The 16326-nt window shown below is 41.1% G+C and overlaps 1 pseudogene; it reads left to right on the top strand.

Annotated features, from left to right (window-relative positions):
• The first annotated feature begins 215 nt into the window (after positions 1 to 215).
• On the top strand, positions 216 to 15912 carry LOC120520107 (annotated as a pseudogene).
• The last annotated feature ends 414 nt before the right edge of the window (positions 15913 to 16326 follow it).

The following is a 16326-nucleotide window of genomic DNA, read 5'->3' as shown; positions in this document are numbered from 1 at the left end:
TCACCCACCACTCTGACTTTGCTCTCACCCTGGTAGACTCCCATTTGCTTGGCTGTGTCCCAGCTCATCAGTTTACATCTCTTGCATCACTCTGATGCTTATTTATTTAGATGGGAGGGTCCACAGCAGGGCAAGGCAATAGGAGGGGTAGGCCCACCTTCTGGAATGGGCAGAACTAAGGTATAAAAGAACTCACCTCTGTAGGCATCACATAGGACTCCTTCTTGGACTGTGGACTGCTCTTGGCCAGAGCCTTTCTCACAGCTTGCTCTAGTCTCAGTTCTTTTTCTAGTTAGTTTGCACCAAACAGATTTAGACAGACTAGTGAAAGGCAAAAATGAGTCTCAGCAAGACTACTAGTATAAGGAGAAGTGGGGTACGAGGAACCTCTCAATCAATGATTGTGCCGACTAGCAGGCAAAGAATCAGCTTTGGGTCCAGGTCCAGGGCAGTTCCTGTTAGAACTTCATTCTCAAGTGGAAGCAGCTATTTGGGTGGTGGTGGTGGTGGTGGTGGTGGCTTTTTTAGTAGTGTTAGGAGTGGAATTGGATCATCATTTCCTGGTGGAGCAGGAGGATTAGGTAGTGGATATGGTAGAGGATTCAGTAGCAGGCTCGGTGGAGGATTGGGTAGCGGATACGGTGGCGGAATGGGTGGTGGAGTCGGTGCTGGAATAGGTGGCGGAATTGGTGGTGGACTCGTTGGCGGAACTGGGTGGTGGAATTGGCAGTAGATTTGGCGGTGGATTTGGCAGTGTAATGGGACCACCAATACCCCCAATCAAGTCAGTAAGCGTTAACCAGAGTTTACTGGCCCCTCTCAACCTGGAAATTGATCCCAACATTCAGCAAGTACGAACCCAGGAAAAGGAGCAGATCAAGACCCTCAACAATCGTTTTGCCTCCATTATTGACAAGGTAAGTCTACCCATTTAATAAATTCAGTTGGGATCTGATAAGGATAAGCACTTGTAAAGATACAAGAAATGAAATGTTTTAATCTAACATATCAAGATTTTGGATTAAAGAGTTTGAACATTTAAACATAGCACACAAGATCAAGAAATTCACTTTTCTGGCACTTGTTTCTAAACATTATCTGTTGGGAACATTTCTAGTTGTGCAGGTTTTGAAATGTGAAGAAGGCAAACATGCCAAGCTATTTCCACCTTAAATTTGAATGGCAGTCGATAATGAAGCATGCTGCAAAGATGGCTTTTAACTGATCTCTGCTTTAATGATGCCTTTATAAGTAAGGCATAATTGGGCTTTTAAAATATATTTCAACTGAACTGGTGTATAAATGCTGCAGAGATGTATTTTTGAGGATTGAGATTATTAGAGAGCTGAAAGAAGGCAGCAGATTAACTAAAAAATAATAAAAAGCAAAATGGTTACTTCTGTTTGAATGGCACCTGTAACAGCAATGTTGGTGTTTATTAAATATGTCACCCATAGTCATAGCCTTGGGCTGTCTGAATCAAACATTTATGGGAGTTGAATTTCAGTTTTGTTTTGCACAAGAAGGGATACAGCATCAGATTAGGGGGGCTGCAGCAAACACCCCCAATGTTCTGCTGCTGCCAAAGACAATGCAAAGTATCTATTCTGAGTTCCTCCAACTATGTGGTATAATTTGGAATTGGTTGTACACAGGCGCTCTATCATATTTTGACGACTTGTATATAATTTTATTTACACATAAATAAACATAATCATGTACAGCAATAATTGGATTTACATTAGAAATATATTGGGTGCAATTTGAGTCACATTATCAAGTCTACAGATTCTTGAACCAACATTAATCTATAATCTAACTAGAGTTGATTCATTTCTTTTACTTGCCATTGAATAGAATTAAAATAATGACTAATAATATGTAAAAGGGATCTACTGGTCCTTCCACTCCCTTCTGCTGACCAATCACACTTAAAGAAGGTGTCAGAATTAGATCAGATAAGGTGTGGCTTTCAATGGCAGTGCTTTACAATGAGAGAGCTGCAAAGATGAGGAGAATCAAGATGGCATTACTGTGATGTTCAATGCACACCAGTATAAAGAAGGGATAATGCTGTTCGACACTGTATTCTCAAAATGTAATCTGGCAACCTTATAATGATATTAGCACATTTCATTAATATGTTAATGCTCAGTCCACTCAGCGTCTTGTATCTTATTGGCACCTATCTGCAGGTCCGCTTCCTGGAGCAGCAGAACAAGATGCTGGAGACCAAATGGAACCTCCTGCAAGAGCAAAGTGGTAGTGGTCCAGGTGGTGCAAGATCCAGTATTGAACCCCTGTTTGATGCCTACATTGCCAATCTGCGTCGGCAGCTGGATGGCTTGAACAATGAGAAATATAGGCTTGATGGAGATTTGAAAAACATGCAAGGCTTGGTGGAAGACTTCAAGAACAAGTGAGTTCACGAAAAAAGAGCAATTTAAATAAGGCAGGTGATGCTGAATGTGAAAATGCTGATTATGTACTTTGATTATAAAGTGTTAACAACAAAAGTACAACTTATTGTACTCCAATAGAAAGGTACACGAGTGTTATTTAGAGTTACAACAAGAATGAAACTAATGAGTAGATGTAGGAGGAAGTAGTATGGAGTGAAATTGCTGTCAAAAATAACTCATGATAATTTAGTTTTTCATTTCACATATGTGGATCATGCTTTTCCTTCTGAAAAGTATGCCTGAGCTTCTGAAAATTACGAGTACAAATCTCAATAGTGAACAGACTGTCACACTCCTCGGGGGGCAGGATGCAGAGCTCAGCAGAATGTGCACATACACAGGGGGTGGGGGGGTTAGGGATTTCAGACCCACCCATGTAACATCTATGTTTGTATAGTTAGTTAGGAGGAGAAGGGTATTGCTGCAGCTAGGGGGCGAATTTTGATTAGGACAGGCAATGTCAAGAGGGTAGGCCCTTGCAGTCAGAGACACTGCAGCTCTTAAACCAGAGAGAACAGATTTATGCAAACCTGCCTTCACAAGATAAAGTTTGCAATAACATCCACCACCCAATCCTATCTGCTCACCTGCTGGGCTTAACTTTATTGTCAGATTTAACTGGAAACATCTAAGCTGGCCTTTGTAAAATTGTGTGGATGTTAGGCTGTCTGTTCTTGGTCTTATATGTGTATTCTATTTTCCCTATTAAATGTAGCCTAACTTGTGACAACTTCACAGAATTCATGACAATCTTTTATTTAGAAAACTTCATGTGTGACAACTTTTATGTTGAAAACTTCTTCCTACCCCTCAAGTATGTCCACTCCTATTTGACATTCGGAGTTCATCACCCCATCCCACCCTGCTTGCCTCTGTGGGTAATTTTATTTGATCTGCCAAAGCACTCTATTTTTCACTCCAAATGATCAGCTCATAAAATGCAGCGTTTGCTCCAAAATATTAAGTTATTATACATTTTCTGTCAGTACAATAAGAAAAAGAATTACTGTGCAAGCTATAGATAATAAGATGGAGTGGGTGCGATTAAAATTAGTTTGAGATTGCAGATAAAGAGGATGATATGTGTCCAAATGGCTCTAATATGAGAGCAGATGAAGGTACAGGGTGACAAGAGGAAGCTGATGATGGTTTAATACTACAATAGGGAAATAAGTAGTAGCTTTACAATTAATGTATGTGAGATATACCTGAATATTAAATAATGAAGTAAAATAAACAAAGACCCCCAAAGGTAATGTGAAATATCCCCTCAGGGATCAATTAAGTATTGTAACAGAATAAGATGCTTCTCGCACCCTTGCACCCTCAGATACCACGTCAGACACTAGGTAAAAGTCCAATAATTATATTTATTTTATAATAAAGTGCACAAAGCACCCTCTACTCCCAAATACTCCAATAAACAATAACAAATCCTCCACTCCCAGACGCTTAGCCACCCTGCCTCCCAACTCAGCTCATCGCCTGGGAGCCCCACAGTCCTTTTATATTCCCTGACCCGGAGGTGTTCCTTCCCAACAGTCCACAAGTCCTTATTCCTTCCGGGTCAGGGTAAATAATGTTTCTCACCCGAAGCCCGCCGCTCTTCCTATGACGAACTTCCGGGTCATAGGGCATGAAGAATTCTTCGTCCTCCTGCAGCTCCCTCTCGTGGCCCCCATGGCATCCAGCAGGGCGGTGCACAAAACTACATGGTCCATAATGCCCTGCTGGTCTTCTGGGGACCTCCATGCTGCAAGGAGGGCTCCACCTGGCGGCTTGGGGTATTGGCCGGGTACATGGCCGGCCATATCTTACAGTACTCCCCAGCGACGAATTATACAGATTCGGCGCCCTGCCCCGAGAGGGAAGTCTTCCTCCAAGAGGACGCGTCATCCGGGCTCTGACTGCGTTGCCCTGACCTCGAGCAAACCTTGGGGGCGGGTGTACCTCCTGTCTCCCCGGGACATTGGCGCCACTCGTGACCCGTCGCTGGCAATTGTAGCACCGAAGTCCTCCTGGTTGGCACTTTTCTCGAGACCTGAAACATCTCGGGAACTCGGTCAGCTCCACCCTTTCCCCCGCCAAGGAGGGTTTTCTGGTCGCCTCGCTGCTCTCCGCCCTTTTTCCCACCTTGTCAGGAGACCCCCTCTTTATTCTAAGGATCTCCAGTTTACTCTGGGGCTTGTCCACAGTTTGGGTCTCTATTAATGAAAGAGAGCCCTTTTACTGTCTGCACGCCTTTGATTTATAAACAACATGGGTCGGGTCTTTAGGATCGAATCGCCCAAGAGACAGCACCAACCAGCTGCTCTGGCTCGATCGTCCTTCCCCGGCCGCCCGTAACGCTTGGCCTCTCTTGTAGGGCGACATCCATTTGGCACCCGCTATGGATTAAAAGCGGCCCGGATCACACTGCGTCCCTATTACATTATATACGGTACCGACATTACCTGTCTGTACCGCCAAATCACATAACACGGGAGGCTCTCGGTCCACCGCCGCAGGTACTCACGCATTCTTCTTAAAGGCCGCGCCGCTCCCAGATCTCCAACGATCTTCTTAATCGCCTCTAAAGTCTGCAAAATACTCCGCACGGGCTCGATTAATTTTTCGAGTTCCCGCGTCAAAATAATTAGTTAATTCGGCCGGGTTTGGCTTACTTCCTGGTTTGCCATACCGTCCGCCGGAGCCAATGAACTCGCCGCTGTCGGCACGTGTTCTGACGGGTTCCGCGGGGTTTCTGGGAATTGGAGTTCTCTACAGACGAGGACCGGCCGCCATCTTTGGTCGACTGCGACCTGCCTTTATTAATTTGTCGGCAGATCGACCAGCCATTTCCGCCCTCCTTACCTTCTTTTGGGTTGAGCAGTGCTTCGCTCACCACCCCTTTCTCCTTCGGAAAAATCAAGTCCGTCTTTTCTTGGGCGAAGTCATAAACAGCTGGACACGGAACGCCACCTTTCTGGAATCCTTCGTGGTACTTCCCGTGTCCCTCGCCGGCACCCGTAATGCGGAAGTCCTTTTCGTTGTCCGTCTGCCCGCATAAAAGCGCCACACTATCTTCGGAGATTCTCCTGCATCCCGCAGAACTTCGGATGATCTTTTCCGAGGTATGTGCATGGTACGAAATGAGAAATTTTAAATAGATTATCTACATTTGCAGCACATACCTCGTTGTAGGTTTCTTCGTCCGGAGTCCTCTCCCGATCCGTGTAGTCGCCCTGTCGCTCATCCCGAGTGTCGGCCATGACGAACATGGAACTTCCGCTGGTGCTGTTGCCCTGTTTTGTCTTCTTTTTTCCCATTACAGACTTGAAAAAAGGTGAGGTTTCTGGCGATTTTCCTGTGTGTGTTGTGACGCTGTCTTCCCGGGGTATTCTGTCCACAGTAAAATTTTTCCAGGTCCTCTGCCAAACTGACGGCCAGAGAATCCTGCCGACTACGCCAACTGTAACAGAATAAGATGCTTCTCGCACAGTATCAATCATCATTAATATTATTAAAAGGGGTCAACTAATTCAAGCAGTGTTGGCTACTTGTTGTAGTTTTACTGGTACATTAATTAACACATTAGGTGTCTGCTGGAGCCAATCCCAGCCAACACAGGGAGCAAGGCAGGAAACAAACCCGGGCAGGGCGCCAGCCCACCACAGGGCACACACACACACACACACACCAAGCACACAGTAGGGACAATTTAGAATTGCCAATGCACCAAACCTGCATGTCTTTGGACTGTGGGAGGAAACCGGAGTACCCGGAGGAAACCCACGCAGACACGGGGAGAACATGCAAAATCCATGCAGGGAGGACCTGGGAGGCAAGCCCAGGTCTCCTAACTGCGAGGCAGCAGCGCTACCCACTGCGCCACGGATGGATGGATATTTTCACAAGATCAACTGAAGATCATAAAACATAATCAGTCCACTACATGTACGTTAGTTCCAACAAAACATATACTTTTTTCAACATGGCCACAGCCACATTAATAAAAAATAATGTGGAATTTAATCTTGAAAATAGTAATTTCAGAATTTGTCATAAACAGTTAATGCATTACAATAAAAGTCTTCACACACTAAAAACTGAGCATCAAAGCACCATAACTTATGTGAGAAACACGTATACTACCTAGGTGTTAGGCTGGTTCAAAGCACATAAACTGTAATGATGTAATGGCACGTTAACAGTTCCATTAAACAGAAGAAAGCAAAGAGAAACTCATTCTAAAATGTATCTCTCTATTAATTAAAGGAAATCTTGAGATGAGATGAGACGAGACTCTATCCAAGAGATTTTTTTAAGTGGGTCCTGCCCTCCTCTCAATCTTTTCCAGTTATCGGTCATCTCATGTCTCATTCGTGTGAATGCTTTTGTCAGACACAGATCTTGCACTCTAAGCTCTTATAAATTTTTACGTTTTCCTCACTTTAAGTTCCCAATAAAAGAATACGTATTATTTGGACATTATTGATTACCTGGGCATTTATTGGTTACTTTGCAATATTAACTGCTGAAGACGTTGATCGGTTTGTCAAAGTCATTAAACGCATGTCTCATGGACCTCATTTAAAAGATTCAGCATGTTGTGACTCAAAACAAAAAAAGTGTTTAGAGAAATTTCCTAAAGCTTTCGTTAATTCAACAGATATGACTAAGGCTGGCTTTCCTGATTATCACTGCAGAGATAATCGTTACGAACAACACACTTATCATGGAAAGAAAGATGGTAAAATTGTGAAGATTTATAATTCTATGAATGTACCGTATAACCGTATTTGCTCAAATAATTCGATTGTCATATTAATGTCGAGTATTATGTATCGGTTATGAGTATTAAGTACATCTACAAGTACATTCATAAAAGGTATGATAGAGTACACGTAACTTCATCCAAAGAACAAGATGAAGTTCAAGCATATTTAGATACTCGGTACGTCACTGCAATAGAAAGCCGGTGGCATTTAAAGGAATTGCCAATGCACAGTCAAAGTCATTCTGTTGAATTATTACCAATTCATTTACCAGGTCAGAATATGATTCAATTTAAAGAGGGCGAAGAAGCTGAAGCTTTACTGGTAGAGAAAACTAAAAATACAACATTTTTGGCTTATTTTGAACTTAATAAAACTGACATAAATACAAAACCATAAGCGTATGAGCAAATTCCTCAACATTTACACGTGGCAGAAACAAAAAGGAGTGTTGCATCCAAGAAAAATTAATTGCAAAAATGTTGCTCAATTGAATATTATATCACCAAAAGATATCGAACGGTTTCATTTAAAATTGTTGTTACATGAATTGAAAGGTGCAACGTTGTATAAAGATGTTCAAAATATAGCTGGAACTAAGTATGGTACTTTTCAAAAAGCGGCACGAGCAGCTGGATTATGTAAATCAGACAACTATATGGTTGAAATGATGTCTGATGCCACTTCTCTAATGATGCCTGACAAATTAAGACACGTCTTCGTGTACTTAATTATGAAGGGTAAAGTTGATGCTTTAAAATTATGGGAAGCATTCAAAGGACGATTACCTGAAAAGTCTAATGAACCAACGGCTCATTTGATCATCAAAGTATTGTTAGAAGCAGAAGATTTAACGATATAGCATTTTGGACTTCCAGAAGAAATAGACGGATGTAAGGATAGGAAAGAGATAACAGTGGTGGCTCTGAGGCTAAGGATCTGCACTGGTATCGCAAAGGTTGCCGGTTTGAATCCCTTTCACTTCCAAAATAAATCCTACTCCGCTGGGCCCTTAAGCAAGGCCCTTAACCTTCAATTGCTCCAGGGGTGCTGTACAATGGCTGACCCTGTGCTCTGACCCCAATGGGTATGCAAAAAACCAAGTAATTTCATTCGGGATTAATAAAGTATAATAAAAAAAATAAATAAATAAAAAAAAACAGCAGATGAAGATTTAACTGTGGAAGGCCATGGAAAATTATATCGGTAAATATACTCACAATTAAACAATGATCAAAGTTCAGTTTTCAACAGAATTCAAAAAAGTATTATCAGAAAAAACTCGTCAGAGGTTATTCTTCATAGATGGACCTGGCAGCATATTCACTTATCCATACGCCAGCAGCAGAGCCACAAAGTGGTTGGCGCATAGCACCTTCACTGGGGTTGGTGAGCGAAGCAAGCAGGGTGCAGAGCCCCCTAGAAATAACTTAAAATTTCAGAGATTATGTAGCACTTTATGAACTGATCATTTCGGGAGGTAAATACAGAAGTTCTTTGGCAGATTTGCTGTGTCAAATAGGATGAGATAGAGCGACAAACTACAAGCCACCCTCATCTAACAATGCAAACGCAGATAATGTCACATGTCAGGTATGGAATTAGCTGCACAACTACACATAGCCCCATGTGGCTGAAGGAGAAAGTGTAGTCGACAGCAATGACTGCCATTCAAGTTAACACATTGGTGAGACGATCAAAATCCCCCTGAAAACAGTTTTTTTAAATCTATGTATTAATTTCTGAACTTAAATTGGGTGCAATGCAGGGGTTTGCATGGGTAAGCTATACAACTCCTGGCTTCTGTGTTCCACCCAATGCAGTCAAGATTGTCTACAGCCTTGCAACCACCAACATGAGCTGTTTTTAAAATGAAGATTGTCTTTGGTATAAAAATAATACAAAATTTATGTAACTTAGCTTTAACCTGCCAGTGCTATAGACATATGAGATATATGAAATACACCTGTAAAGTTCATTGGAATGGGGTTTACTGAGAAAAGAAACAATTCAAAAATGATTTTATGAATTAATTCAATTCAATGTATTCACCTGTTCATGGAATACAGGCTAATGGCATTTGCATAAGATTGCAGCTATAATAAGATTACAGAAAAAAATAAAACATCACTCATTTATGAGTAAAAAAGAACAAAGTGGGAAAAGAGAGACTACTTTATAAAAAAAGAACAGTACAGAACAGTGCAAGGCAAAGTGGAAATGTCAGTAATGCTGAACATATAATGTGCCAGCTTCAAACTCACGGAGTCTCCACCCAATGAATAACATTTGGGTTTTAAAGAAACATGGGGTAGAGAATCTGAGAAGTAAAGCAACACATAATCATTCAACACTATTGTTACGTAGAAAAATGTATAATCCACGTGAAGCTAATCATGTTTACGATGGGAGAATACAGTGTATCCGGGAAATATTCACAGCGCATCACTTTTTCCACATTTTGTTATGTTATAGCCTTATTCCAAAATGGATTAAATTCATTTTTTTCCTCAGAATTCTACACACAACACCCCATAATGACATCATGAAAAAAGTTTACTTGAGGTTTTTGCAAACTTATTAAAAAAAAAAAAAGAGAACTCACATGTACATAAGTATTCACAGCCTTTGCTCAATACTTTGTCGATGCACCTTTGGCAGCAATTACAGCCTCAAGTCTTTTTGAATATGATGCCACAAGCTAGGTACACCTGTCCTTGGCCAGTTTCGCCCATTCCTCATTGCAGCAGCTCTCAAGCTCCATCAGGTTGGATGGGAAGCGTCGGTGCACAGCCATCTTAAGATCTTTCCAGAGATGTTCAATCAGATTCAAGTCTGGGCCACTCAAGGATATTCACAGAGTTGTCCTGAAGACACTCCTTTGATATCTTGGCTGTGTGCTTAGGGTCGTTGACCTGCTGAAAGATGAACCGTCGCCACAGTCTGAAGTCAAGAGCGCTCTGGAGCAGGTTTTCATCCAGGATGTCTCAGGTGCTTTTTGGCAAACTTCAGGTGGGCTGCCATGTGCCTTTCACTAAGGAGTGGCTTCCGTCTGGCCACTCTACCATACAGGCCTGATTGGTGGTTGTCCTTCTGGAAGGTTCTCCTCTCTCCAAAGAGGACCTCTGACAGAGTGACCATCGGGTTCTTGGTCACCTACCTGACTAAGGCCCTTCTCCCCCGATCGCTCAGTTTAGATGGCTGGTCAGCTCTAAGAAGAGTCCTGGTGGTTTCGAACTTCCACTTAGGATGATGGAGGCCACTGTGCTCATTGGGACCTTCAAAGCAGCAGAAATTTTTCTGTAACCTTCCCCAGATTTGTGCCTCAAGACAATCCTGTCTCAGAGGTCTACAGACAATTCCTTTGACTTCATGCTTGGTTTGTGCTCTGACATGAACTGTCAACTGTGGGACCTTCTATAGACAGGTGTGTGCCTTTCCAAATCATGTCCAATGAAATGAATTTACCACAGGTGGACTCCAATTAAGCTGCAGAAACATCTCAAGGATGATCAGGGGAAACAGGATGCACCTGAGCTCAATTTTGAGCTTCATGGCAAAGGCTGTGAATACTTATGTACATGTGATTTCTCAATTTTTTTTATTTTTAATAAATTTGCAAAAATCTCAAGTAAACTTTTTTCATGTTGTCATTATGGGGTGTTGTGTGTAGAATTCTGAGGGAAAAATTAATTTAATCCATTTTGGAATAAGGCTGTAACATAACAAAATGTGGAAAAAGTGATGCGCTGTGAATACTTTCAGGATGCATGGTAAGTAGGGAAATCTTGGGTTGATGCTGGAAAATGTGTTGCTGAGGCAAGCAGGGGGCATCGCTGGACATCTATTGAAAAGGAGTAGGGTGTTCCCGATGTACTGGCTAAAATGCCCATCACGGTCTGACCATTTTGGCCCACTGATCATCCTCTGTTTCTAACAGTCTCTTTCTTTCAACCCTATACTACCTAATAGCTAATGTAAAGGGAGGGTACTAGAATAAAATAGCGACTGTCAAATCATCAAGGGTATGGGTGGTATAGTTAACCCTCATATCCCCAAAGTAAAGTACATGAAGTTAACTGTTGACACTAATTTAGCCAGTCAGTGTAAGCGTGGGTGTGTACTTGACCATGCCCTTTGATGAACGGCCATCCCACCTGCAGTTGAGTTCTGCCTGTTATATTGATAGGCTAAACTGAACAGGAGCAATTTTTAAACTGTTGTCATTTTTTAAATATTATATTCTTGGAAGATTTAAATACATTTTAAATATAATTAATTAATTGATTGACTAATTATTTTTTTACTGTTTTATTCCATTCAGGGTCATGAGAAACTGAGATAAGCAATATATATTAAATGTGTATTAATACAATTATAAAACATTTATTCATTTATTCTCCACTGCTTTTCTGAACCAGGTCGCCTGGGTCAACAGTCATAACAGTGAGGTCCATACTTCCCCTTCCCCAGCCACATCTGCTAACTCATACTGTGGGATTCCCAACACATTCCCAGTCTATATGGGAGATATAATCCTCCCAGCAAGTCCTGGATCTTCACCTGGATCTCATCCCAGCTGGTCGTATCCATATAACATGCACACAGATTTTCTGCACTTAGGCAGTTAATGGTGAACTGACTAAATATTTTGATTTTTACTTAGGTATGAAGATGAAATCAACAAAAGGGCTGTAGTGGAAAATGATTTTGTCCTGCTGAAAAAGGTACAAATATATATTTTAACAAGTAAAATGTAATTCAGAATGTCCAGAGCCTATTTCAATAGAATGGGTTCATGGAATTTGTTAAAATTACATTTGGAAAAATACTCCATGTCACTCATATTTGGGTAATACTGTAAGTTGATGCCAAACAGTTCACAGTTGCAGCATTTGCATGCCACTTTCTTGTCTCTAGGATGTTGATGGTGCTTACATGAACAAGATTGAACTGGAGGCCAAGGTCGAGGCACTTCAAGATGAGATTAACTTCTTACGTGCCCTCTACGATGCGGTAATCTTCTTAATTGTCAGAATGATGTGACATAATTGAAAACCTAGACATTGCACGTTGCTAATGTTTCCTCTGGTTTGGAATCACAGGAGCTCAACGAATTACAGCATCAGGTTAAAGACACCTCAGTGATTCTAGAGTTGGATAACAGCCGTACTCTTGATCTTAATGCCATCGTGGCAGAAGTGCGCGCTCAATATGAAGACATTGCCAACCGCAGCCGAGCAGAGGCTGAGAACTGGTACAAGCAGAAGGTAAGCAAAGGAGTAATGGGACGAATTATGATGAGACTCACATATTAACATAAAAACATCTGAAGACTTTTACCATTCTTGTAGTATGAAGAGATGACATCGTCAGCTGTAAAATACGATGATGACCTGAAAAACACCAAATCTGAAATTTCAGACCTGAACCGTTTCATCAACAGAATGACAGCTGAAATTGAAGCACTCAAGGGACAGGTAAGCCATTAAGTTCTCAGTCTACCGTTTTATATGAACATGTATAACACACAGAAAGGTTTTCTGCGTCTTGATGCCCTGTGACTAAGAATCACAGTTTTCATCAGGGTTGTCCAGCTCCAGTCCTGTTGGGCCGCAGTGGCTGAAGGTTTGCATTCTAATCCATTTCCTAATCAGTGACCAGTTTTCACTGCAAATTAATTTCCTTTTCTATTCATTTTAATAGTCATGTTTTTAAGGATTCAGTCCTCTGAATGTATTCCTTTCTTCATTAAATGGCAGCCAAACAGAAATGAGACGTGAAACGAGACAACAGATGACCAGCTAAACTGGGTTTTTAAACTCCAACTAATTTCATTCCAACCAATCTCTTAATGAGAAGCTGATTCTTGCTTGTAATTAAAGCCGTTATTTAATTCCACAGCTTGTTGCTGCTCTCATTCTGCCACAGCAGGCATTTCCAAAACTGTTGATTTTTACTTCTATGACAACTGTCAAAATGTTTGGTGACCTGAGAAATCAACCTTATTGAGATCTCCACCTTTCTTTATTTTCAGATATTGTGTGGTGGGCACAGGTATGCTGGTCATGTGGTGAATCGTTTTCTGTCTCATTATTGTTTGGCTGCTAATAAAAGAAGAAGAGACAACTAAGGGGTCTGAGTCAAGTTAATTACAATTAAGGCAAAAAGAAGAAATTAGAATGAAAACCTGCAGCACCTGCAGCCAACTAGAATTGGAGTTCGACACCAGTGGTTTACACGATTGTTAGATATAGTCCAAAACTCCACTTCATAATGGTTACCAATTCAAACATTGTTAAATTGTTTACTTCCTGTCAGAGGGCACACTTGGAGACAGCAATCACTGAAGCCGAGGAACATGGAGAGCTGGCTGTGAAAGATGCAAAGGCCCGCATCGCTGAGCTGGAGGCTGCCTTGCAGAAAGCCAAACAAGATATGGCCCTACAGGTCCGTGAATACCAGGAGCTGATGAATGTCAAGCTGGCCCTGGACATTGAGATCGCCACCTACAGGAAACTACTGGAAGGCGAGGAGAGCAGGTATGAGAGTAACTCACCTGTCACTGTGGACAGAAATCCATGTGGGATTTTTAGTGAGACAACAGCCATTAAATTAGTAGCACTTAATTTAAAATAGAGAAAAGAAAGTTTAAATATACTGTAGATATACTGTATATATATATATCTGTTGCTTCATTTCTTGGGAGTGTGTTTTCTTCATTGATTTGTAAATGAATATGATCAAGATAAAATCAGAAAGCATTAAGATTGCAATACTGAGGCCTGAATCAACCTGTTTATCTGCCAGGCTCAGTTCAGGAGGAGGTGCAGTCACAGCAGTCCACGTGCAGTCATCTTCTGTTAGCAGTTTAATGGGTAAGCAGAAGAATTGTAAATTTCTTTTTTTTAAAGTACATTATCGGCATTATTTTAGTGAATACAGAAAGAACCATGAAAAAGCTAAAACTCTGAAGTCGTAATATGACAACTATGTCCTTTTCATTTTTATAGGTGGAGGTTTTGGAGCAGGAGGAGGAATTGGAGGAGGAGGAGGAGGAGGTTATGGAATAGGAGGAGGAACGGGAGTAGGAGCAGGATTTCCATCAGGTGGTAATTTAGGACTTGGAGGAGTAATTGGAAGTGGATTTGAATGAGGCTTTGAAGCTATAATATCACTTAACTATCTCCTTTTTATTTTTAGGTGGAGGTTTTGGAATAGGAGGAGGAGGAGGAGGAGGAGGAGGATTTGCGGTAGGAAGAGGAGGAGGAGGAGGAGGAGGATTTGCCATATCACGTAGTGGTGGCAGTGACGTCAGCATCGGAGGCAGGTCTGGGGGACGCATAACGAGCTCCTCAAGCAGTACGACTCAAATGACAAGACGCATTTAAAACAGAATCAGTTTCTTTCCCTTTGGTTCTGCAAGTTTCCTCTTTCATCAAAGGGTACCACTCTACAAGTGCAACAACCTGAATGCTTTCTGAAAGCTTTTACCTTTTATTAGTTTTTCTGATAAGCTCACCCACCCAAAAAACAGACTTTGTTTCTGCTGGAAAACACCAGATATATGACACAGTGAGATGTGATTTAGAAAGGCTATTTAGTATTAAATGAAAAAAAAAACTTTGTTATCCTTAAAAAAGGCCGTGTTAACAGATAATGCAGCTAACTAAACAATTAGGAACACTACAACAGAAGATCAGCCCAGTATAAGCATTGACCACAATTAAAGGTCCTCTCAACATTTATAAAGAAGGCTTTCCCGACAGAGCACTAAACAGAATTTCCTAAAGATAAGGAGCAAGTCCCACACACTTAGTTTTCTGGTTTAGTTCCTGCTGCCACCCACATTTCACATCTATCAAGTAAACCTGGTCTGTACACTTTCAGTACTACAATTCATGAATAAGTAGAACTTTCCACTCTTTTTTTCTCCCAGCCCCTAAGTAAAAGTGCCGACTTGCTCAATTTCTATCCATAACCTGTGAGCAAGCAGATATTTTTTATTTTTTCCTCATTTCAAGAAATAGGCCAGGATCTGCAGAGAACACACTTGATTACATATCAGCACACTCCAATACTTCACTACTTTACTGTACAGTAAAATAAGTAAACAATTTAACTTGTATTCTGTTATAAGAAAAGTACAACCTTATTGAGCATTCCCAACAAAATATTTTTGTATTCATTGTAAAAATAACAAATGTTTTACCAGGTGCTACTAAGACTATGACTCTGGCCAAGGGAGACTCTAAGAAGTTGCCACATGCCAGACTACAAAGAACCAATGAGATCAAGTCAGATGAAGTGTGTGTATAGACACTGGCTGGGTCATCGAGTGTCATTATTCTCAGGGACTTCTGAATGTTTCCTCGGAGTTCAAGGAAGCAGCCTGTTTGATACCTTGAGGGACACTGAAAGTGGGCATCGTGTCGTTCTTAACATGAATTGTCCACTCAGGGTTACCAAGGGCTATTGTTCCATGAGAGTTACTTGCTCATCAGCCTTTGTGTCTATCATTCATATGATTATGTAACCTTTTATGTTTTGAATGCTCTGCTACTAATCAGCTATCTAAAATAATCCTGATTCATTATTAGTGAGGAATAGCTGAAGACAAAACCCTAACAACTGACCTCTGAAACAGATTGGCTCTATATTGCAAATAAATCAATAAAACTGAATTGAACAAACATGTGGTGGTGTATTGTTTGACATTTCTGCATATATCAAGCCAAGTACATAGAGATTTGATTTTCATTTTTGGCAATTACCTTAAAGTTGACTTTACACATCATTTTCAAGCTATAAACAACTAACTGTCACAAGAGAAGATGCAGCCCATTCAACACTGTAGCAAGAACTAGTGTTATGGTGTAATAGTGCCATTCTATTATATATTTATACACACATTATGAGTCATCCCAACAGATAAAGGTTGCTTTGGGTATTAAAGCACACCTCTACACACCACTGGGGGCACCACTGGTTTACTAATTAACCAACCATTAACATCTCTCAGATGTGGAAATAAAGCAAAGGGACCAGAAGAGAGAAATCAGAGAAACACATGAAAATTTGACACAAACGCCAAAAAGACTAAGATC

Source organism: Polypterus senegalus, unplaced genomic scaffold, assembly GCF_016835505.1.
Source record: "Polypterus senegalus isolate Bchr_013 unplaced genomic scaffold, ASM1683550v1 scaffold_1984, whole genome shotgun sequence".
NCBI classification, from domain to species: domain Eukaryota; kingdom Metazoa; phylum Chordata; class Cladistia; order Polypteriformes; family Polypteridae; genus Polypterus; species Polypterus senegalus.
The sequence above is the reverse complement of the archived record's forward strand: the minus strand, read 5'-3'. Positions and strand labels throughout refer to the sequence as shown.